This window comes from Mirounga leonina, unplaced genomic scaffold (assembly GCF_011800145.1).
Source record: "Mirounga leonina isolate KUSES-001 unplaced genomic scaffold, KU_Mleo_1.0 Mir_125, whole genome shotgun sequence".
In the NCBI taxonomy this organism is placed as follows: Eukaryota; Metazoa; Chordata; class Mammalia; order Carnivora; family Phocidae; genus Mirounga; species Mirounga leonina.
In genome coordinates, this window is record NW_023270305.1 from 5040389 (window position 1) to 5063675 (window position 23287).

At 46.5% G+C, this 23287-nt stretch overlaps 1 long non-coding RNA gene across 1 annotated transcript in view; it reads left to right on the forward strand.

Annotated features, from left to right (window-relative positions):
* The window catches only part of LOC118007605, a 90645-nt gene extending 80008 nt beyond the window's left edge, over positions 1-10637 (forward strand). Inside the window, exon 3 of the long non-coding RNA XR_004678438.1 lies at positions 10513-10637. This is a non-coding gene — a long non-coding RNA (uncharacterized LOC118007605). The remainder of the gene's footprint in view (positions 1-10512) is intronic.
* Positions 10638-23287: the final 12650 nt, after the last annotated feature.

Consider the following 23287-nt stretch of genomic DNA (forward strand, 5'->3'; position numbering starts at 1 on the left):
GAGTGAAGAAAAGTAAGTTTCAGGGGAGTAGGTAGGATCTGAAATGGTTCATATGATGTTTAAAAACATACAAACGATATGATAAAGTGAATGTAAAGAAACAGGTTGGGATGATAAGCACCACATTCAAAATGGTAGTTTCTTTTGAAGAAGGAAAGAGGGGAAGGGTACACAGGGAGCTCCATCAGATCTAAATGATCTTCTTTCTTTTAAGCGGGATTGTGAGTAGATGGGTGGATATTATATTATCATCTACGCTTTTTTTATACATCTGAAATATTTCATGAAAAAAGTTATTGAAATTGACATTATAGGCTAAAATCAATGAAGTGAAATTTGACACAGATGAGCATCTGGTCCTTCGCCAGGTGCCTACAATGAGTTCTTTAAGGTTAGGAGGCAGGTGGTGCCTGGATTAACAACAGTTTATGAGAAAATGAGCCAGAGGGGTTGGTTTTATTTTTGCCACAAGATTATTGTGAACCAACGGGATGATGTAGTTTCTAAATAAGTTGGTGTCAACTTAGGTTATAACAATACAATTACAGTGGTAACTTGAAAGGAAGTGAGTCCAGCTTTATTTTGCACTGGCCAGACCTTGCCTAGAGGGTGATGGGCAGGTCTAGATTTGTCACATTACAGGGAATATTGTCAGAATAGAATAGAATAAAAGTGAATAATGTGCTGAAAGCATTTGAGACAATGTCATGGAGGCGTGGTTGGTGAAGAGAGGATGTAGGCAGCACGATCATTCTGGTCACATCTTTGATGGCCTGCCATGGAGCAGAGGGACAAGATATGTCACATGGGGCCAGAAAGCAGAGACATACTCAATATTGGAAGATATTGGGTACATGTGTTAGGTGGGGGGATACTTTTAGCTCAGTGTGAGCTAGAGCTGTTTAATGTTAAAGATGTCCTATAATGTGAATGGTGGCCTTGGGAGATAGTGGCATCCTGTCACTTGGAAAGCCCAAGAAGATTTTGTGGTGGGGTGGGGGTTCCAACACGGAGTGGGTGGCCACACTAGACAGCCTCTGAGGTTCCAGTCCTAAGGTGTACAGCCATGGGAGAGAGCATGTGATACAGCTATCGTTGGGAAATGCCAGCCCCTATGTGACTAGAAATGAGACCTCCTAGAGGTAATTCCAGGACTGTTTGGCCATCAGTCAGCTTTGTGATCAGGCACATCAATTATGTAAGTGAACTTGGAAGTGGGTTCTCAGACCCTGCCTTCAGAGACTGCAGCTTCGTGTGGGACCCAGAGCCTTTCTATTTGCTGACAAGTGGAGGAGAAGGCCTAGGACATAGGTGAGGGGTTGTTTCTCTAAAGTGAAGGTGGCTGATGTAGAGGGGCTGGAGGGAAATGGCCCAGCCTGTGTTCCCATAAGGAGGCAGACCTCAAGAGCATGTTAAGGAGATACTATGATAGGTAAGGATTCACAGCCTGTGGATGCAAGTCCTGCCTCACAGTCTGGGTGTTCCCAGTGTTGAAGAAGGAGGGAAGCGGTGGGCACTTAGAAATAGGTACATAAGTAGGCTGGAGATAGGACTTGGAGAGTCTCTGCTCATTCATAATTTTGAGGAATTGAGTTTTCTACAAAGGTACTCTAAAGTGCTGGGTTCTGGTAGCTACAAAGAGGCAGATGGGAAGATAAGAAGGAAACACTTCTCACAGTGTGAAGATAAATAGGTCTTTATCAATCAAATTTTCTCAATGGGTGGTGGTCTGTATTTCGTGTGTGTGTGTGTGTGTCTCTGTGTGTGTTTCTTTCCGGGAAGGCTTTGGCAAAGTTTTGTTTTACTGTTCTAATCAGGTCTCAGCTGTGTTTGGTAGAGCGTGAAAAGCAGAATGCCAGATGACCACAAGTATTAAGGATCAGCGCAAGATAACCCCTTTTCACATCCATTGGGCCTGTGAAATCTCTACACTAGAGGGAACCCCTGTGGCCCAGTATGACCTTCCCATGTCCAATGTGGAAGCTGTGGATGCTATGTTTTCTTTCCTCTTTTTTCTTTCCTTCTCTCTTTCTTTCTCCCTCCCTTCTTCCCTTCCTCTCTTTCTCTCTCTCTTTTTCTTCCTTCCTTCCTTCCTTCCATTGGGTTTAGTGTACTTTATTGATGGAATATCCCAGGGTGTTTGGGATGGAAACAGGGTCAAGGTGGGGAGATTCTCAGTATGCTGGGGGAGGTGTGGGGGCGAGGACTCCCCAGCAGCTGAGGACCTCTCCCTTACTCTTGTGCTCTCACTGGGGTTGGTAGTCCAGGGGGCTCTTCCTCCTTGGCTACCATGTGGACCATAAGATCCACCACCTGGTTGCTGTAGCCAAATTCATTGTTGTACCAGGAAATGAGCTTAACAAAGTGCTTGAGGACAATGCCAGACCCATGGATGCCATTTTTTCAAAGGAAAGCTAGAAATTCTCTTAAAGGCATGTTAGCATATAACTCGGCATCTTGGCCTGCTTCATTTTACCTGCTCCTGGGGCAGGGGGGTCATCTCTTTCCTCTAGCCAAGGATCTGGAGGCTATTCAGTTGGGAATGTGTGGTAATTATCTATTACTGTGCGGCAAATTAACCCTAAAACTTAGCAGTTAGAAACAGCAATCATTTATTATCTCTTACAGTTTCCAAATGTCGGGGACTGGTTGTGGCTTTGCTGGGTTCCGAGGCTCTGGGTCCCACACGAAGCTGCAGTCTCTGAAGGCAGGGTCTGAGAACCCACTTCCAAGTTCACTTATATGGCTCTTGGCAGGAAACGCCAGCCCTCGCCATGTGGGTCTCTCCTTAGGGCTGCTCGTGACAGGGCTTCCCCCAGAGCAAGTGATCCCAGAGCAAGAGAAAGACAGAGCAGCAGAAGTGGAAACTGCAGCCTATGAACACCTCATCTCAGAAGTGACATACCATCACTTCTGCCATATTCCTTGAGTCTCAAGAGCGACCCCGGTTCCAAGTGTGAGCTGTGAATACCAGGAGGCAGCACTGGGGCTGGTAACTCTAATTGCAAACATGAAAATTTAAGTGAGCTCCAGAAACATCCCTATCTGGGCAAAAGGAGTGTTAGTATTTGTTCATTTATTCAACAGGCTCTTACTAAGCACTTCCTTTGTGCTCGTCACTGTTCTAGGTGCTGAAAATACAACGGCGAACAAGACATCCAGTTTCTGCTTTCAGAAACCAATTAAGTAGTGTAGTCCTAAGTACTATGAAGAAAATAAAACGAGGGATGTGATAGTGACGGGGAGGATACATCTGTGTGGCATATTTACTTCCAACTTGACCTTTCTTCACAACAACCCTCGGGGGCAATGGTATCAGGGCCCCCATTTGCCATGGGAGGACGCCAAGTCTCAAAGAGGTGAGGCGACTTTCCCAGGATCCCAGTGACTGAGAGGCAGGGCTGGGGTTTACACCGCAGTCCTCTGCCTCCTTCCTCAGCCTGCGTAGACCACCTCTGGGTGGTTCAATTACCACAAGAGGCCATGCCAGCTAGGTTTGTACTTTTGAATATCCTTTGAAGGTCTACTATGGAAAGCTTCTAATCCGCGCAAGATTGTCGGCTTCTTGAGGGCAGGGCTGGTGCCTTCTTCGACTCTGTTCACCCTATACGTCCGGATATTGTAAGATGGACTGGTCCTCAGGCTCCAGCACGGTCCTTTCTGGGCTCTGCTGTGCCCACCACCATCTACAGTTTGTTTCTGTGAGGGAGGCATTCTCTGGAAGCTTTGCTGGCTGTCTCCACTGACCATAGCCTACTAGAGCCAGTGCTGGGGGGCTGTGGTCACATCTAACGGTCTCATTTTCAGCAAGAGCACTTTGTGAGAGAAAAGCATCGGCCAGTTGTCAGCAAAAATGGGTACTCAGCTAAAGTGCTTTCACATGTGTTAGCTCGCTACCTCTAGAAGCAGCCTTGTGAAGTAGGGAGAATGGGGTTTATGGATCAGTTTTGCAGATGCAGACACCAAGACTCGGAAGGAGAAAACCACTTTTCCTAGAGTCTCATAGCTGGGACTGGAAGGGCGAAGGTTTTCTGATCCTTCCACATAGGTAGATATCTCTTCTCCACTCTGTAACCGTCCAGAGGTTATGTTCTGCAAAATAGAACTCCATGCGGTCCAGTGAGCGTAGTGCTTCTCAAACTTCCACGTACAAACTGGGGTTCTTGCTAAACTGCAAATTCTGATTACTTAGGTCTGGGATGGTGCCTGAGATTCTGCATTTCTAATGCACTTCCAGAGAGCGCCCACGCTGCTGGCTCCGTGGACCATATTTTGAGGAGTAAACGCTACCCTCTGCCCCATTCTCACATGTCAGAAACCCAGCCATCCTTTAAACATGCAGGCTGATGATCCCCGGCACCTGAGAATCCTCCCTAATGTCTTCGGCTGGGAGGGCAGCTTCCTCTCTCAAGGCCGTCCCATGGGGGAGTTGCTCCCTGATGAGGCCCAGGTCCTGTGCTTTTTGCACTAAAGGGACCTGTGGTCTCAGATGCTCCTCACTGGGCATGGCTCACACTGGGTTGGATTCACCGTGGCTTTGGATTTCTTCCCTGTTGGATTATTGACCTTTTACACCATGTAGGCCTTATCAGTGGTGAGAAAATGGGCACCGGGTCACTCAGCTGAGCTGATGTCTTCATTCCCCATTTCTTTTCTGCTGGGACATTTTACTAAGCGATAAAATCTTACAGTAATATTGACAAGGCCATGCTTTCAGGCTTTTAGGCTGCTCTACGTTTAAACTGATATGACAGCTGATAAATAGACACTGGGCTCTGAGACTTCGTCTAATCTCCAACACTGGCAAATTTTGAGTCCGTTGCCACTGACCTTTCCTTGGGGAAAAATCTGTTCTCAGAAAGCAGAAGGTCTAAACCTATGTTGAGCTTCTTTGCTGTACCAGGCTCTGGTCTGGAGCAGATACAAGCTTCTCCGGCCAGGAACCAGCTGATATTCGTAGCTAAATCCCCGTTATCTAGAACGTGGAGACATACTCAGTAAGTTCTCAAGTACTGACTGCGCTGGGCCATGGACATAAGTTATTATTTAAAAAAAAAACCAGGAAAGTATTATATCACATCCTTAGAGAATCTCAGTTTTTGAATTTTTCTTTTCGAAGTTTAAGATTAGATAATCTTCTAGATGAAGAAGGTGGTTATTCCTTTTTGCTGGACAGATGGGCACACAGATGCTCTGGAGAGTTCATTAACCCCACCCTGACATTTTTGCGGTCCTGGCTTTGTCTTCCAGTGGATCTTGGAACGTATCCAAAATATACTTAGACATACTTCTCTGGGAGAAAAGCTTTTACACTTCAGAAACACACACACACACACACACACACTCTTAATTTGAGGTTGAATTTTTCTGCCCTAATTAGCTGCGTCTTTGAGCTTCAAGAGCTAGTTTTACTGTGGTTATTAACGAGGCCAATCTCTGATCACTGGTCTTTTTCAAAAGCATTCCAGCCTTCTAAACAGTGGCCTTTCATGATTTACAAGTTTGGAATCTTTGAGAGTTTTCAACAATTAAGGTGCTAACTTTTCGCACTCGCCTGGTCTCCAAACTTCTCAATCACAAAACCTTGGAAATGGTCTGTGGTGAGGGGAGCCTCGTGCTCCTACAGGTCCCCTCTGAGCCGTGGGAGGGTCCGGGGAGCTCATCTAGTCCAGCAGGCATCACTTCTAGAAAGGATGTTGGCAATAAGTCACTGGCACCGCTCATGAGCATGAAGCCTGTGCTAACTGAGTATGGAGTACATGGCCAAGGGCGAATGCTGTCAGCATGACTCGGAAGGCACGAGAGTAAACAACCTTCCCTTTAACTTAGCCTGCCACTGTTTTCAAAGTGCTTACAGATTTGAACGCTCACTTGATCTTTACAACAAGGATGGGTGATGCACTGACAAACGCTATTATTACTGAATGGGCAAAATGAGAATCAGAGAGGGACAGTGACTTTCCTAAGGACACACAGTCACTGGCAGAACCAGATCTAAGGGCTTTCTCGTTCCTAGTCCAAAGCTCATCCCAAAAGGCCTGCCAACTCCTTCAGTCCAGAAATGCACACCTTCCTTGTGAAATGATTTAAAATGCTGCTTTAAAACTTCTCAGTCATGATCAACAAACCGCATTCTACGTTCATAAGACATGTGTGGACTCTTTGGACTTCCTATGGTCCCACTTGATCTAATGAATCCTGGTGAACAACACCAGTAAAAAGTTAAGAAATCAATCACTCAACATTTAGAGGCATTTTCTTCTTCGCAGAAAACACTTTCTGCTGGTCTTTAAAACAAGCACAGGCGATGTGTTGTGGAAGCGAAGAAAATGCAAATGGGTGTCTATCAACAGCAGGACCCACAGCCTGTATTATGAATGGGCGGGGTGGTGTATGTTATCAAGACAGAAAAATACCTAGAATTCCATTGCTGTGTATGTTTTTATTCATCTAAAACAAAGCACGTGACGATGGCTTGTAAAAGGTACAGGGAAAGTGCTGTGTATATTTTAGCTGCTTTCTTGCTGTGCTCGTAGTTGTTGGCACCTGTCAAGTTCTCGACACACATGGATTAGTCTTCCTAAAGGACTAAAGAGGGTTGTTCCTGTAAAAGGTAATGTCTCGACATTTAACTGGGATTTTTCACTTCTCTTCAATTCTACCTCCGAAATATCTTCGTATCTCCCTGCTTCTCCCCACCTAGAGGATCTAAGCCTCCTCCATTTCTTGTCCAGTCACCTGAGCAAGAGCCCCCAGGAGTCTGCCTGCTTCCCCCATTCCTCAGCCCATCCATTCTCCAAACAGGAGCAGAGTGGACTTTCAAGCCACACTCTCGCTTAGAACGTGACAGTGGCTTCCAATCAAGTTTGGAAGAAAACCCACCCCCTGCCAGGGCCTATGGCGTCCCGCGGGATCTAGCCTTGGCCCATCTGGCCGCCCTCCCCTCCCACACCTTGACCCTTGGTGAACGGCACCTCAACACTGCTCCTGGAGCACGGCCTTCGCATCCGGCCCCAGGCCTGCATCCGTGATCTGTCCCTGGATACCACAGGGCTGGGGCCCCCTGAGCCTCCAGAGCCGCCTTCCCGGAGCGTGCTGTCCGACGTAGCTTCTTGCCCTCGTATCAGGTTATCCTGTCCTTCCCTTCTATACACTGACCCTCACTTGAAAAAATACCTTCTTTGTTGTCTTTTCCTTCCCACTAGACATAGGCTCCAAGAAAGCAAGCAAATGATTTGTTTTACTCACTCCAGTCTCACCCGTGCCTAAAACGGACGTTCCATAAATACTGTGACTCAGCGAAATATGGACAAATGGGGGAGCAAAGACAGGGCACGTTTGTTGAGCATCTACTATGTGTGAAGGCTCTTTCACCTCCCTTGTCTTTTATCCCCCAACAATGCGGGGTCACGTGAGCTCACTGGGCACAGAACAGCAAAGCGAGTCTCGCTCGGAGAGGCTTGTTAACACGCGTCAGGATTTGCAATTATTCACAGACACATTGGGTGGAACATCGAGGTAAGTGACTCTCCACAGGGTGTGGTTCTTCCACTGCCCTGCAGGACATCGTTTATCGTGTGAACGGGAGCCGGCGTCCGGTGCCACCACCCTACAATATCAGCTAGCGCTCACAGAATGTGTGCAAAGGGGAAAGTTACTGTGTTATGCGTGGAGGGAAACCGAGGACTCATGATTCAAACAAACTGTAAGAATAAAAAAGTTTTTAAATGACGTGCCGCGGCTCCCCTGGCTGGCTCAGTTGGCGCAATCCACTCTGTCTTGGGGATTTTCAGGGATGTGGCTGATAATCACAATTATGAATTGGGAGGAAGGAAAGCACATCCCCCTTCTGCTATTACGGCTTTTCTAGTACTATCTGGCTCAGCAGACGTCCAGCTCTGGCTGTACCCATCCGGGTTCCCTTACTCGACAAGGAGCCCAAAGGGTAAGGAGTGGCATCACACGGTCAGCCCGTTCCCAGGGCTTAGCGGAGGGGAAGCACACGGTATGTGTGTGTGGAGTGTGGAGTGAGCTGACAACATCTCATCTCATCTCATCTCCAACGTCTTAGGAAATCAAGAAGGAGCTTATAGCTCCTGTCATCCCTTTAAAAATGGGTTGGAATTGAATTTGGGAGGGAACCCCACCATGGGTGACATGACCCTGTGAGGATAAACCTTGAATAAACCTCTTCAGTCCACACTGTCTTCTCTGTCGAGCCTGAGTCCAGATCAGTCTTCCTGTTGCCAGATGGTGAGTGATATGTCAAAGGTGGCTGCAGATAAAGGTGCAGATGGTTATGGGTCTTTCTGGCTCAGGCTTATGCCATCAGCTTGCAGATCCATCGGTGAAGATTCAGACCCGGTGTTACGGGTTGAATTGTGTCCTCTTAAAAAGTTAGCTTAAAGCCTTAGTCCCCAGTACCTCAGACACTAACGTATTTGGAAATAAGGTCATGGCAGGTATCATTAGTTAAGTTAAATGAGGTCATAACGGAGTAGGCTGGGTCTGCAGTCCAATATAACTGGCATCCTTGTAAGAAGGAGGGAATTTGGACACAGAGACACATAGGGAAGGTGGCCATGGGAAGATGTAGGTAAGGATTAGGGTGATGCAGTTACAAGCCAAGGGCCGCCTGGGGTTACCAGAAGTTGAAAGAGGCAAGGAAGATCAACCCTTGGAGGATTTGGAGAGAGCGTGTCCAGCCAGCATCTCGATTTTGGACTTCCAACCTCTAGCACTATGAGACAACATGTTTCTGTGGTTTTAAACCACCTGGTTTGTGATAATTTGTTAGGGCAGCTGTAGGGAGCTAGTAAAAATCTAGGATTAAGTATCACCATTGGCAGGTTTGATTCATCTAGGCAATCCAGACGATCCCTATGAAATAAATGAGTAAGTCAGAGAAAAGGGGACGAAGAAGGAAGGTCCATTTATCTGTGGATCTCTACACCCAGTGCACTCCAGCAAAAGTCCTTTCTAAGCAACATCCCCAGATTTGGAGAATCGTGAAGGATGTAATCCTGCTTTCCAGAGCTGCTGAACTCACTGTGCCTGCTCACTGAGTTTGTACCCAGAAGAGCTTCTCCATCTTCCTTGAGTGTGGCCAAATCAAAGACCTCTGTGCAAATTTGTTCGTGTTTGATGTTCATCTCTCTTCCCACTTGCTTGTCTAGTTGATCTTGGTTCCTGCCTCCATCATGCCTCCAACTCACCCAATTTATTAATCCAAACACACTTTCAGTCCTCTTCTTATGTGACACTTAGCAGTTTTCAACACTGTTAGCCACACACTCTCCTAGAGCCCTCTTTTCTCCTGACTCTATGAGCCATCTTCTGTGGTTCCCCTCAAACCCTACTCTTAAATGTTGAGTTCCTTGACCTTCCTATTAGGTCAGCTTGTCCCTACCCACCTACCATCTAGACACCAGCTATCATCTAGGCACTGATGACTCCCCACATTTCAAGACCCATCTGTCCAGACACTCCCATGACATCTCTACTGGGACAGAACAAAAGCTCCTTAAACTCAATATATTCCAAAAAGAACTCAGAGTGTTTTCCTCAACCTGGTCTTCCTTGGGGTTTCCTAGCTCAGGGAATGTCCCTGTCATCCAATTTTGAAAGCCTTAAATGTCAGGCTCATCTTGGATACCTTCCTTTCCTTCCTTCTCTCTACCTTTCCCATCCAATCAATCACCAAGTCCTAGTTTTTTATCTTTTCTTATCTCTGGAGTTTGTCCATTTATCTCTGACTTCCCTGCCATCACTCTTACCTGACTTAATGTTCACCAATCTCCTGCCTTCCCACCTCTAAATCCATTTTGTATATAATCTGCCAGAGCAGTCTTTTAAGAGCACAGATATCGTCATGGTGCTTCTCTGCCTAACCTGCTTCAGTGATGATTCATTGTGTTTAGAGTAAGGACCAAGTTCCATACATGTCCTATGAGACCTCGAATAACCTGGCCCTTGAAACTCATCCAGTTTCCTTCCATGTCTCTGCTCTTCATCCCAATGTTGGCTTCCCTCATGGTGCCAAAATGGCTGCAGACGTCTTTTAGGTTTTATATCCATTGACTCCTCTGTGCAAAAGGAGAGTAATAGCTGGTTTGTTATAGCTCTCTTAAAAAAGTACTGATTCTTGCCTCCTCCTCCCCTGTTCAAGAGACCATGGCAAATCTCCCTTTAGGTATTTTTGGAATACATTGCTGGTTCCTGAACTGATTCCTTGGTTGGGGGAGTGCTATGTCTGGATTAGAGTGGGCCTAAATTATCTAAATGGTTGGTTGGTGCAAGGAGGATGAGGTTAACCTGACTGGGTCGATATAACCAGGATCTACTCCTAGACCCAGGAGTAAAGGAAATCTCTTTCCTCTCTCCCTACCACCACATACAAAACCAACCACCTGGGTTCTCCAGCCTTGGGATGGGTCAGGGGAGTGAAAGGGATGCCGAGGAAGCTACAGTATTAAATACCACTGTATTGACCTCTTTCTCTTTTTTATCTAGGTGAGTCCTACTCATTGTTCAGAGCTGAGCACAAACATCACTTACAGAAACCTTCTCCGAACCTTTCTCAACACCCCCTACAAACCTCCTGGACCTCTCTATTTCACCCTGACACAGCTCCCTGCACACCCTTCTCATCGCCCGTGGCCACAGCTGTGAGTAATTGATTCTGCAGTTACTCCAATGTCTGTGTCCTTCCTCCACCACCTCCAAAGAATGCCAGCTCCAGAGGGCACGTCCTTGTCTGCTTGTGTCATGGCCGTGTCTCCAGCTATTAGCACACCTATTACACACCAGAGATGCTCATTAAAAATGTGTTGGAAAAAACAATCAAAATAATAGATAAAATCTGTACATTATAGAGAAGTATGAAGAAACAGCAAATCCTTCAATCATCATATCCTTGTCTGAAGATCATCAATGCCAACAATTTTTTCAAATTTTCTTCCAGTTCTTTTTCCTATGCACATATGTATCTGTGTGACTGGGTATATACAGCATATGTAATTTTGTATGGGATTTTTAAAAAGATTTTATTTATTTATTTTGAGATAGGGGGGTGCAGGCGGAGGGGCAGAGGGAAAGGGAGAGAGAGAATCCTCAAGCAGACTCCCCGTGGAGTTTGACGTAGGGCTCAATCCCAGGACCCCAAGATCATGACCTGAGCCGAAACCAAGAGTCGGATGCTTAATCGAATGTGCCACCCATGTGTTTTGGGTTTTTAAATTTACATCATCACACTGATGTATGTGTTTGTGTGTGTGTGTGTGTGTATATATATAAACCTCTGTCCAGCATTATTAGTGATATTCTAAAAACATCCCTTGGATTTGGGAAAGATAAAATTCCTTACAAGATTATGCAAATATGTCATTATTTATTTAGAGATGCACCGGGAGTATTGGAAGATGTGGGCATTCTTTATTACAATACTAAAAATATAGTTTCTGTTCTTTTTTTTTTTTTAAGAAAAAATCTCCCTCAGCATCCTCACCACCCCCAAACCCCTGTGTTCCTTCACCTCGCCTTTTTAACTTTCCTTTTTTTCTATTCCTTGTCTTCCATCTGCTGTGATAAAGCACAGTCTTCCGAGCCCAGGCATTTGGCTGCATTCGGACTGACACAGAGTTTGGGCAAATTTCTTTAAAAAAAAGAAAGAGGGGTGCCTGGGTGGCTCGGTCGTTTAGCATCTGCCTTCGGCTCGGGTCATGGTCCCAGGGTCCTGGGATCGAGCTCCACATCGGGCTCCCTGCTCGGCGGGGAGCCTGCTTCTCCCTCTCCCACTCCCCCTGCTTGTGTTCCCTCTCTCGCTGTGTGTCTCTCTGTCAAATAAATAAATAAAATCTTTAAAAAAAATAAAAAAAGAAAGGAAGAAAAGAAAAACAAGATTAAAGCAGGCATTTCTTATAAAACAGATTGGAACTTGGTGGGGCTCTGAATGAGCATTTGAGACTGGATGAGAGCTCTTCCTTTTCTTTGTTTTTCCTTTCCGTCCCCAGCCGGTGAGCCCACGGTGTTGCCATCTTTCTCCTCTGGCTCTGATCTCTTCCAAGTGGGGCTGCACGACTATGCGGGTGCGGGCAGAATCGTTGTTTTTCTCAGAAATCCCCCCATCTTGCACAAGACTCATTCACCCTTTCATTCTTGCGAGGTTTAGTGCACATGGGATGTACCAGGGCCCCTGCTGAGCACCGAGATACAAATCTGAAAGCTCAGTCCATGCCCTCAGGGAGCCTGCAATCGAGTGGGAGGGAGCAGATAAGTGAGAGTCGCCACAAACGGGAGAGGAAGCTGGTACAGCACTGCTCCCTAGGGCAGAGGAAATCAGGGGGAGAGCCCAGAGGAGGCGGCAGCTGAAGAAGGTCTCAGAGTCTGTGGGATTCCTAGACACAGTAAAGCATTTATATTCCCTGACATCTGGTCACGTGTGTCTCTGGACCACTTCGTTTTGGACACGGATTCTTACCACCGCACTCAGAAGCCCAGCCCAGGGTCTTCTGATCAAAAACTGCAGGTAGTTGGGGAGCAGACCTGAAGGAACACAGGCGTCCGAGAGCCCTGGGTTCGAAATTCAGCTCCGCCATCTCCTTGGGGTGTGGCTTTTCCCCCAACAATTCCCTCGAACTCCCAGAGCCTCAGTTTCCTGCCCTGTAAAATGGGACTCCTCACCGCTATCGGCAAGTGTGAGGCGTGAGTAGGAGGGTGCACACAGGGCACTCTGCCCGGCACTCGGGGTGTGAAGCATTCAGCACAGTGCTCGGTGCCGCATCTCACCCTGGGCCGCTCTTCAAGCTGCGCGTCCGTGCACACCGCTGAAGGGCTGGGTGGCAACACGAAATCCCGCCCTCTGTGAACTGGTGACCTCCCTGGCCACGGAAGCAGACAGGTCATTTAAAAAATGTAATTTTCGCATTGACATTCTTCGTGCTGAGCCCGGGGGCAGGCATGTCCATTCTGCTCGGGGAGAGCTCCGGGGCAGTAACCCAGAAAGAAGAAGCAGCCCTCACTTTGCCGGTCTGCGCCCGGGCTCCTGACAAAAGAATTGTGCAAATGAACCTTTAAATCCGTAAATAGTGCCCCCACGATGCCGGGAAGAATGCAGCGGCGACAAAGGGCAATATTCACAGTTTATCTCAGGGTGATGGATCTGAATGGACGCATGAACGCGGGTTTGTTAGAGAGAGAGCAGGCCACAGCCCCCCGCCGGGAACCCAGTGGCCACAGTCTGCCGTGCAAACAGTCAGTCCAAATCCCGAACAATTAGGGGAAACCAAGCTGCCATTATCTGAACTTCAACTTGTTCTCATGATTGATATGGGAAATGAAAAGTTGTACACGGCTCGGGGAAGGCGCGGCTTGCCCGCACCACACGCAGGGCCTCCGAGAAGGTGCATGATGTATATGTCATCCACACGGCGTGAGTGGCCCGCGGGCCGCCGGGTCAGCATGGGGAGGGGGCGGCCCTGCCCCGCAGATCATCCCCGTGTGGGCTACCGGTCTCTGACACATCAGATCCCCTTTTTCCATCTGAGTTCTCTGAACAATCCCCCCCGATAACCTCAGTACAGGACCAAATTCTTAAAAGTTGTTTTGGGGACAGGGCGGGACATTTCTGTGTAGGTGGAGGATGCATTAGGTGTTAGCTGCAGGACCATGGTCCGGTCAGCGAATCTGTCTGCACCTCAGTCTTGTCAGCTGTAAAATGGGGATAAGACCTACTTCATAAAAAAGTATGTGACTTGACGAGTATGAAAGTTCTCAATAAATATGAAGTGCCCATATTCATTCATTCAACAGCCGAGAGCCTGAGCCTGCGCTGGGTACCAGTCACTCTGCTCGGTGGGCAAGAAGACAACTCTGGCCTTCAGGGCTTAGAAGCAAGTTCGTACCTAACAGCCTGCCTCAGGCTTTTCAAGGGCAGGGGCTATGCTTCTTCTCCATCGAGTCCCCAGTTTCTTGGCCCAGAGGAGGAGCTCCCCGGTGTTTGTGGACCTGAAGCGAGCCCCAGTGCTGTCAGGGAGTGCCATGGCACAAGGAGGAGGGTTCTCTGGGCCACAGAGGGTGAGGGGAGCAGAGAAGCTGCTCTGCAGGGGAAGGACATCATTCCAAGCTGCAGAAAAGTCCCACCAAAGGCTGGAAAGTAGGGCTGCAGAAAGCTGGGCAGCTGGAGGGTAGGGTTCCTGGAAGGTGAAGGCGGGAGAGGCGGCTGAAGAACTAGGCGGATCATCCAGATTCCCAAAGTGAAGAGGAAATTTGCCTTTTATCCTGTAGGCAATAGGGAGCCACAAAATGTTCTGCAGCAAGCGAGGGACGCCTGACTCAAGCTCTGGGAAATGTCCTCCGAAGAGGGTAGGCCTGGAATGGGACAGGAATGGCCTGCAGAAAGCAGGGCCAACAGGGCCTGGCAATGCACCGGATGCAGGGAGAGAGGGTTCAAAGGTGACAAGGGTTGTGAGCTTTTGGCTCCTTCTCTTCCAATTCATTACTTAATGGAACTCTTCTTATTCCCCTCCATCAGAGACGAGTGGCAGAATTCCACACTAGTTGCCAGGAACTTATATAATCAATCAATCAATCAATTAACTGCATGCACACACACACACACACACACTTTCTGTAATCAGTTCTCGCAACATGCTCATGCGGGAACTCCTCTCACTTCGATTTCACAGGTAGGGAAACTGAGGCCCAGAGGATGACACAAATGACTGGCTCCAGTCTGAGCTGGGATTTGAACCAGCGTCGTTCTGACGAGAAAGCCATCCCCTTCCCTTTATGCGGAGCTGCCTCTGGAGGCATGCATGCAGTGCACACACGCACAAAAAAACAAAAACGCCCGGCACTCGGGCCACCGGGACAGCGGCTGAAACAGAGACTTCCAAGAACCCTCTTCAAAGCGGCCAGAGGCATTCAGCAAGGCCCTGCATTCAGCCTGGAAGGATTTCTCCATTGTCTCCACCATCAGAGGTAAGTGACATCTTGAACGCCTCAAGAAGATTAAATAGCCCGGCTCGGTCGGAAAGCTTACAAAAAAAGGGTGAGAGAGAGAGAGAAGAAAGGACGCAAGTTGGCTATTATAGAGCTGGTCCTTTTTTGTCGGAGAAAGAGCTTTCAAGGAGCACTATTGGAAGAAGCGGGCCCAGAGAAGAAGACAATACCGGGGAGCCAGAGAGAACTCCTCCAGGAACCCGGGGCTGGGCGCCGTGAATGCGGATTACTGTGGCTCCGAGCCGCCAAAGAAAAGGGGAACCCTGGTCAGGATGAAAATGAGGAATTACTTTTTTTCCCTTCCCCTCTGAAACTCCAGTTCACTGCGCAGCGACAATGCGTGATGGGGGGCACTTGACATGCCCCTCTTCCAGGCCATGTTGGCGCCCCATGTGGGGCCCCCGGGGAACAAGGGCGGCGCAAACCCAAACAAAGCCGATTTTAACCCGATAAACTCACCCCACATTCTCGAATAGAAACGACGGGTGTTGGGGCTGCTGAACGTCTGCGCACGGCCCAAACACATGGGACAAATAAGGAGCTTGGATTTGCGGATGTTTGAACATATGTAAACTTCTTCATCTTTTTAAGAGAATTTTTTTCTTTCTTTCCCACCCCACCCCCTTTTTTTTTTAGTTTTCAATGGGAGGAAGATCAGGGATGCTGATGGCACTGTTTGCAACCTCAAACGAGCTTGTTTCTAGAAGGTGATGAAGCTGAGGACTGTGAGGGAGAAAGGGCTCTAATTTGCTCAGATCCCAGGAGCAGGATTTGCTTTTTAAACATAGTCTGTCCTCATCCACCTCTAAATGGCCACCCTGCCCCTTCCCCATTCTTTGAAAAACTGGGTTCAGAGAGATGCGGTGCAGAAAAGCTGTGGATGGTCCAGTCAGGAGATCCAGGTTCGAGTGTGTCGTCCCTGCTGATGGTTTTGTAAGAATCACCTCCCTTCTTGGGGCTTCAGTTCTCGCCCACCAGGCTTTGAGCACCTGGCTGCGTGGATGAGGCATGCAGCGCATCCTTCTGCTTCCTCCAGCACCTCGGACACACCGTGGCCCCTCCGTAAATCCTGCCTGCTTCTCCGAGGAAAACCAAGCAAGGTGATAGTTGCAAAAAGGGTTCTGGACCCATAAGTGCATTTTACAAACCTGAGATGTCATATTTACTATTTTTCTTTTTCTTTTTTTTGGTGAAAGTCCATCATTCAAACATATGTAGTAGCGATAATCAGTTACAGAGTCCAAGTTCCTGCATGCCAGTCAGTCCAATGAAAATTCAAAATTATTTTCATCCACATAAAGTCACTCATGGTTTTTTTTTTTAATTTTTATTTTATTATGTTATGTTAATCACCATACATTACATCATTAGTTTTTGATGTAGTGTTCCATGATTCATTGTCTGCGCTCACTCATGGTTTTAAAATCTCGTACTATCTCGGGGTGCCTGGGTGGTACAGTCAGTTGAGCGTCCGACTCTTGATTTTGGCTCAGGTCGTGATCTCAGGGTCATGGGATCGAGCCCTGCATCAGGCTCTGTGCTCAGCGTGGAAATCTGCTGAAGTTTCTCTCTCTCTCTCTCTGCCCCTCCCTCCCGCCCTCTCTCTTTCTCTCTCAAATAAATAAATAAATCTTCAAAAAAAAAAAAAGAAGATCTCGTACTCTCTTAAAGAGAAGCAGGTGGGAAGTATTGAAAGCCAGATGTAACAGCAACCTGAATGATGAGTTTAGTACGTCTTCATTCCTTCTCCACTTGTAAGTCAGCTCCAGCCATGCGTGTTCCATGTGTCTTTTATATGTAGTCCGGACTTATTTTTTCAAATTTGGTTTTTACCTGTGTGTGTGTGTGTGTGTGTGTTTTAGTGATTAGACTTGGCATGCCTATCAGAATTTAAAATCACAGTGGAAATGAGATTTGGCATCTCAGGTGGAGAAAAAAAATGCTGATCTGCCTTGAGAGGCCCTCCTTTTTAGATTGTGAGCCACACACATGAAGGTTGTTCCTCACTCTGAGGCTCTCCTTGCTGAGAATGCATGACCTGCACAAAATGGAGGAGAGGCCCCTTCTGTCACAGCTACTTCATTTAGCCCTGGATGTGCCCTCACGTGAACTTAAAATATCTACCTTAAACAGGAAACTGTGTGACTGTTGGGAAGGGTGGTGAGTTTTGGTATAAGGCCCACTGGAACGGACCGCCCCTTCCCCACACGCTCTTTAGCCATGGACTCTGGCGGGAGCCATTGACATGCTCTGGGACTTGGTTTCCTAGGGTCACACCAGAGCCTCAGGGCTGTTGGGAGGACGGACCGAGCTGGTGTCCCTGGCAGGTCTGTGAGTGGCTTACTGCAAGTGAGAGGAATGTGGGGAGCAGGAAGGTACCATGGGCAGTGGAATGGTCTGGCTCCATCACTTAGTAGGTGCAGTGTCTCCTGTGCCTCAGACAATTCATCCGTAAAATGGGTCTACTAATGGAAGCTTCCTCTCGGACTGCTGTAAGGATTTAGAGGTAGCATAAGGAAAGATCTTAAAACAGTATCTGGCAGGTGACGAAAGCTAAAATGAATGTTGGCTATTTTTCAAGGTTCTTGGCCAAGGAGCTGGGAAGGAAGTAGGAGAAAGGGTGATATCCGGGAGGAAGATGCATTGCAAAAGTCTGACTACTCTTGGTTCCAACTGCATCTCCTGAAGAAGACTGACTCCAGGAAACCAGGATTGAAGGGAGGGTCCCCCGTGATGAGGGTGAGGGGAAACTGAGTAGCTGACCTTCTTTCTTCGCTCACCTCCCCCCGCCCCATGCCCATCTTCTGGGATTACAGATAGAATCACTCAATGCAGGGAGACTGGGTGTCCCTTCCCGACTTAGATGCAGTGGGACTGGGTTATGGGAGGGTTGGGAGGGGACAAGATTATTACCATTAAAATTTTAACATGTTGTTTTAGCCTGTTCGTCATGAAAATTTCTATTATTTTTGTTATTTAGCCTGCTATATAACAATTGTTAGCTTTCCCTAAGGAATGGACTAGAGACCAGTGCTGCCCCTCCCCAAATCCCAGGGGCTCATGCCAGCCAAGACTTACCTAAGATCCCTCAAGTTACCCCTTGTCAGCAGCTTTACTCGAGCTCTGCTTTGCTTCATGTGTCCTTTTTTCAAAAAGCTTTTTTGATTAACCAACATTTGTAGTGGGAAATAATATTAGTCTTGTAACCAGAGGGTACCGAGCCCTCGTTACATAGAAATAAGCCTTGAGTTTCAAATATTTCCACTGGCAAAACTTCTCATGTAAAACTTGTATTACCGTTGATGTTATGGGGGAGAACTTTTAAATAGTAAAAGCCAATACACTGTGTTTCTGGATCATTTTAGTTACCAACAGCGAAAATCGTCTAAATACGCCCCCTACAAATTGGATAAAATGGAAGCTGTTTACATATAAGATTCATATTATATACTCTACAATTATAACACATTAAGCTAGCAATTGTAGCCCACTGTGTTTCCACTGAGCCATATAGTGTATGATCCCTTCATAAAATAATACTCAAAGAGACAGAATAAAAATATTTTTGTAGAGAGAGAGAGAGAGAAATACCTTGCTGTTATTCTGGATCTTCCAGTAGACTCGGTGGAAGGTGGATCAACCAGGAAGGGGACCCACTTCTGTTTCCAGGCAGTATGACAGGAGAGCAAATCCAGTGGTAGTGGAGGAGTTTCTTGTTGCCAGGGATGCCGGTGCTGGGCAAAGCCAAGACCCCAGTGGAGCGGATTCTTGGGGAATTTGTCTGTGCTTTCTAAATAGAGGGAAGCACAGGTGTCCTCGTCTCAGCAGCTTCTGCTGGGACATCTTTTTACCTGCTGGCCTCTGGCAGCAGGAAAAGTGAAGGACCAGAGCCTGAGCTGGCTGTCCCTCTGGCATTTGGGGTGATTAAGTCAGAGGAAGAAATTGAGCTTCTGCCTGCGGAGGGGAACTGAGATTGTCTTCTCGTGGAGGACCTGCTGACTCAAGGTGGTGTTGGCCAGACTGGAGGCCCCTCCTTGGGTTCTGAGTGCCCCGCCATCACAGCCTGATGTTTTTCCTTCCTCCAGGATCCAGTTGTTAGAGGGTCTCTGGTTGACCACTCAAGCTTCTGTCAGATTTCCCATTTGGAACATCAAGGACAGAAGGATACTTTATAGAACCTTTACATTTACCTCAATTAATTTTTGTGTGATGTGTCCATTTTTTTTTTAAATGTTATTGAGGGTTTTTTTTTGAGCTGACAGAGTTCTCATGTTAATATCGTGAACTCCTCAGGGCGCCGGGGTGGCTCAGTGGGTTAAAGTGTCCGACTCTTGGTTTCGGCTCAGGTCATAATCTCAGAGTCCCACTTTCAGTGGGGAGTCTGCTTGACATTCTCTCTTTCCCTCTCCTCTGCACCTCCCCCCTCTAAAAAAACCCCCAAGTCTCCCAAAAAACAAAACCCGAATATCTTGAATTCCTCTTCCTTGAGAAAGAAGGTGGCTTTGATATCATCTAGTGATCCTTCTGAATTTTCCTGAGATAACTTGGGCCTGAATTTTACAGGGGTGTAATCCTTCATGCACATTGCTGATGTCCTCATCTGCATTGGCAAGAGTTTCCTCTATATTTATGGGGTAAATTCTCTGTAAATTGGATAAGGGGTAAAAATTTCTTTTTGTTGATGCACTCCAGGGGGGAGTCGATGTTTCTGCTGGAGTTTTGGCATCCTCCGCCTTTTCCAACCAGGTTGTTTTCTGGTTGCCATGAAGCTTCGGGTTTGCAGAGTTTCCATATGACCTTTAAGTGCATTGATTATTCTAGCTTCTTCAGTTAATGCCGCGTTCATTCCATTTCTTTTCAGTGAGAGAGTTTTTCAATAACCATTTAACTCTGCCACATAAATCAGTTTCTTCATGACTCCTCTGGCTCATTTTGTAAGGGCTCTCTCTCCATGAGCTGTCTTCCCTACTCCCAGTTCCAAGTTCTCGTGCTCCCTGTTGATTCACCCCCAACAGCAGCCCAGTGGTGCATCTTGAGCATGTGTCCAGATAGAGACTTGACCTGATTCTCTTTATGGTTCAGAACTTGCTCCATAGGCTCTCTAGGATTTTCTGAGATTTTGTTTCTCTTTAATAAGTTTGCCGACTCTACCTTTCCATTTTTGAGATTCTTGTGAATGCAGCTTTAGGCTTCTATGAAGCTTGGAATTTTCCTCCAAACCCTGTATTAGTGCTCCTTCTGATGGGTTTTGAAGGATGTTTTGGGGGCAGCACTGGCTGTTGGATCTGCTTAGCTGATTCTTCTAAGGACTGAGACTTACCTGTAATGTCAGCCCTTAGCCCAACTTGCTGTAAACATTTGGATTTCTCTTCTCTTCATGCTTTTGTGTAAGAATCTATTTTAAGACCAAATAGGGGATTGTCACTTTCCAGCTCATTGTTTGTGGTTTTCACATTTGCTATTTCTGTGAGTTTGTTTTTGAGTCTGACTTCTAGAATAGTTGATTTAAGAGTTCCAACTTCTCTTTCAATGTGGCTAAATCTCTCAAAAATTTGATGCCTTTCCTCCAGAAAGACAGAAATGTCAGTGGCCAGTTCTTTGTCTCCCTTTGCATAGTAGTAAAAGTTTTCAGCATGAAAAGCTACCACTAGGATGTGCGAGCTGTCCTCTCCCACACAACCTTTGGGGGGCTGGGGCTGGGCTAAGTTCCCCTGGCATGCTACCACCACCTGGCACAGGGGCTCCAGCATCAGCATCACACTGAGCATCAGGGCCACCAGGGGACCCTCTGTGACCCTTAAGGCCACTGTTATGTTGCTTAGGTTGCCAGGACCTGGCTGGCCACAGCAGATGTCAGAGCCTGGTGGTGAGCATTCTGCCCAGAACCCCTTCCATGCCTGGCAACCAGGGCTGACCCCAGTGGAGTAGGGGAGGGGATATGAAAAACAATGACTCCCAACTTCCACATCTTGACCCATAAGGAAAGTGATCAGATAACATGACCTGGGGGAATGGTCTAAGCTCTGTAGGCTGGAGGGAATGGCCAGGGGCTCTGGCCACCCCAGGTCCTTCCTGGCTGCCCCCAAAACTAAGGGCATCAATGTGTTTCCAAATCTGTAACCATCCTGGGTCACTAATTGGGAGGTTCCAAGCTGGAGGACTTGTAAACTCCCAGTACTGACCACTGTTCCTTTTCCTTTCTCTCTTCTTAAAAATGAAGGTGACATTCATCTGATGTAATATTTTAACTGTCTTTTAAATATTTATTTATTTATTTATTTGAGGGCAGAGGGGAGGGACAGAGGGAGAGGGCGAGAGAGAATCTCAAGCAGACTCCATGCTGAGCGTGGAGCCCAGTGCAGTTCGATCTCATGACCCTGAGATCATGACCTGAGCCAAAACCAAGAGTCGGATGCTTAACCTACTGCACCACCTAGGCGCCCCTCAACTATTTGAAGTGAACAATTTAGTGGAATTTAGTACATTCATAATGTTGTGCAACCACCACCTCTGTCTCTTTCCAAGACATTTTCATGACTCCAAAAGGAAACCCTATAACCATTAAACACCGTATTCCCCTCTCCCCCCCTACACCCCTCTGCCCCCCGCACCCAGTGATTTGTGATCTTTATGGATCAACCTATTCTGAATATTTCATATAAATGGAATCATACAGTATGTGACCTTTTGTGTTGGCTTCTTTCATTTAGCGCAGTGTTTTTGAGATTCATTCATGTTGTAACACCAAGTAGCACTTAATTCATTCTTATGGCTGAATATTATTCCGTTGCACAGATAGACCAGAATTTATTTATCTACTCATTCAATGACGGAATGTTTGCACTGTTTCTACCTTTCAGCTGTTATGACTAGTACTGCACGAACATGGGTTTTTATGCATTTGTTTGAGTACCAGTTTTCAACTTGGGGGTCTGTATTTTGGGGTCTATACTGGATGAATTTGCTGGGTCATATGGTAATTCTATGTCAAATTTTTTGAGGAATCACCTAACTACTTTCCACAGTGACAATCCCACCAGCCAGGTACGGGGTCCCAATCTCTCCATACCCTCAGCAACACTTGTAATTTTCCATTTTTAAAGTGTTAGCCATCCAAGGGAATGGGAAGTATTACCTCACTCTGGTTTTGATTTGCATTTCCCTAATAACTAAAGATGTTGAGCATCTTTTCATGTACTTATTGGCCATCCTGTGAAACTCCTTTAGAGATATGTCAGTTCAAGTCCTTTGCCCATTTTTATACTGGGTTGTTTGTCTTTTTGTTGTTTAGTTGTAAGAGTCCTTTATATATTCTGGATGCTAGACCCTTAGCAGATATATAATTTGCAAATATTTTCTCCCATTTTGTAGGTTGTCTTTTCACTTTTAAAAAATCTTTTCAGTTTCTTGACAATGGCCTTTGATGCACAAAAGTTTGTAAGTTTAATAAAGTCTAATTCATCTTCTTGTTGTTGTTGTTTCTGTTTTGGGTGTCAAAACTAGGAATTCATTGTAGATCCAAGTTCATGAAGAATTACCCCTCTATTTTCTTCTAAGAGTTTTGTGGTTTTAGCTCTTGTATCTAGGTCATTGACCTACTTTGAGTTAATTTTTATATATGGTGTGAAGTCATGTCTTCTTCATTCCAGGATCGTGGCAAAAGGTGCATCCTCCATCCGGAATGCCACATTCTCATAGCAGAGGGAGGAGGACAAAAGATGAACCATCCAATGGCCTTTAAAACCTCAGCCCCAGCATGGTGTGTGGTGTGTCTACTCTCATTGATTTCGCAGAGCCTGGTGTCAATGAGGCGGTAAGTATTCTCTCCCGGGAATCACTGAAGACTCTCAAGGCAATGGCAAGAATGTTTAATCTCTTACATTCTTGCATATAACCTCTTACATTACAGGGGAGAGAGAAGCTGATAATGGGGAAACAATGATACAATTTATAATACCTGCCCTAGAAATTACAATACATGAATCAGAAAAATAGAATTCAGAGTACAAATATTTAATAGGAAACTTCTGAACATTGAAGGTACAGCTCCATAATCCCTTACCTGAAACCCCTGGGACACGATGGCTTTAGAATTCAGAATGTATTGGATTTTTGAAAAGAAATATAGTATGTATATTGTACGTATAGTATGCAATACTCCTGGCAGGACCCAGGGCTGTTCTTGTAATTGCCACATTAGTATATTTCCAAAACAGATGACTCTCCACAAACGAAAGGCTTCACTTCAGTTTTGGGTCAAATTTTGCTGGCAAATAAGTTTAGGTCA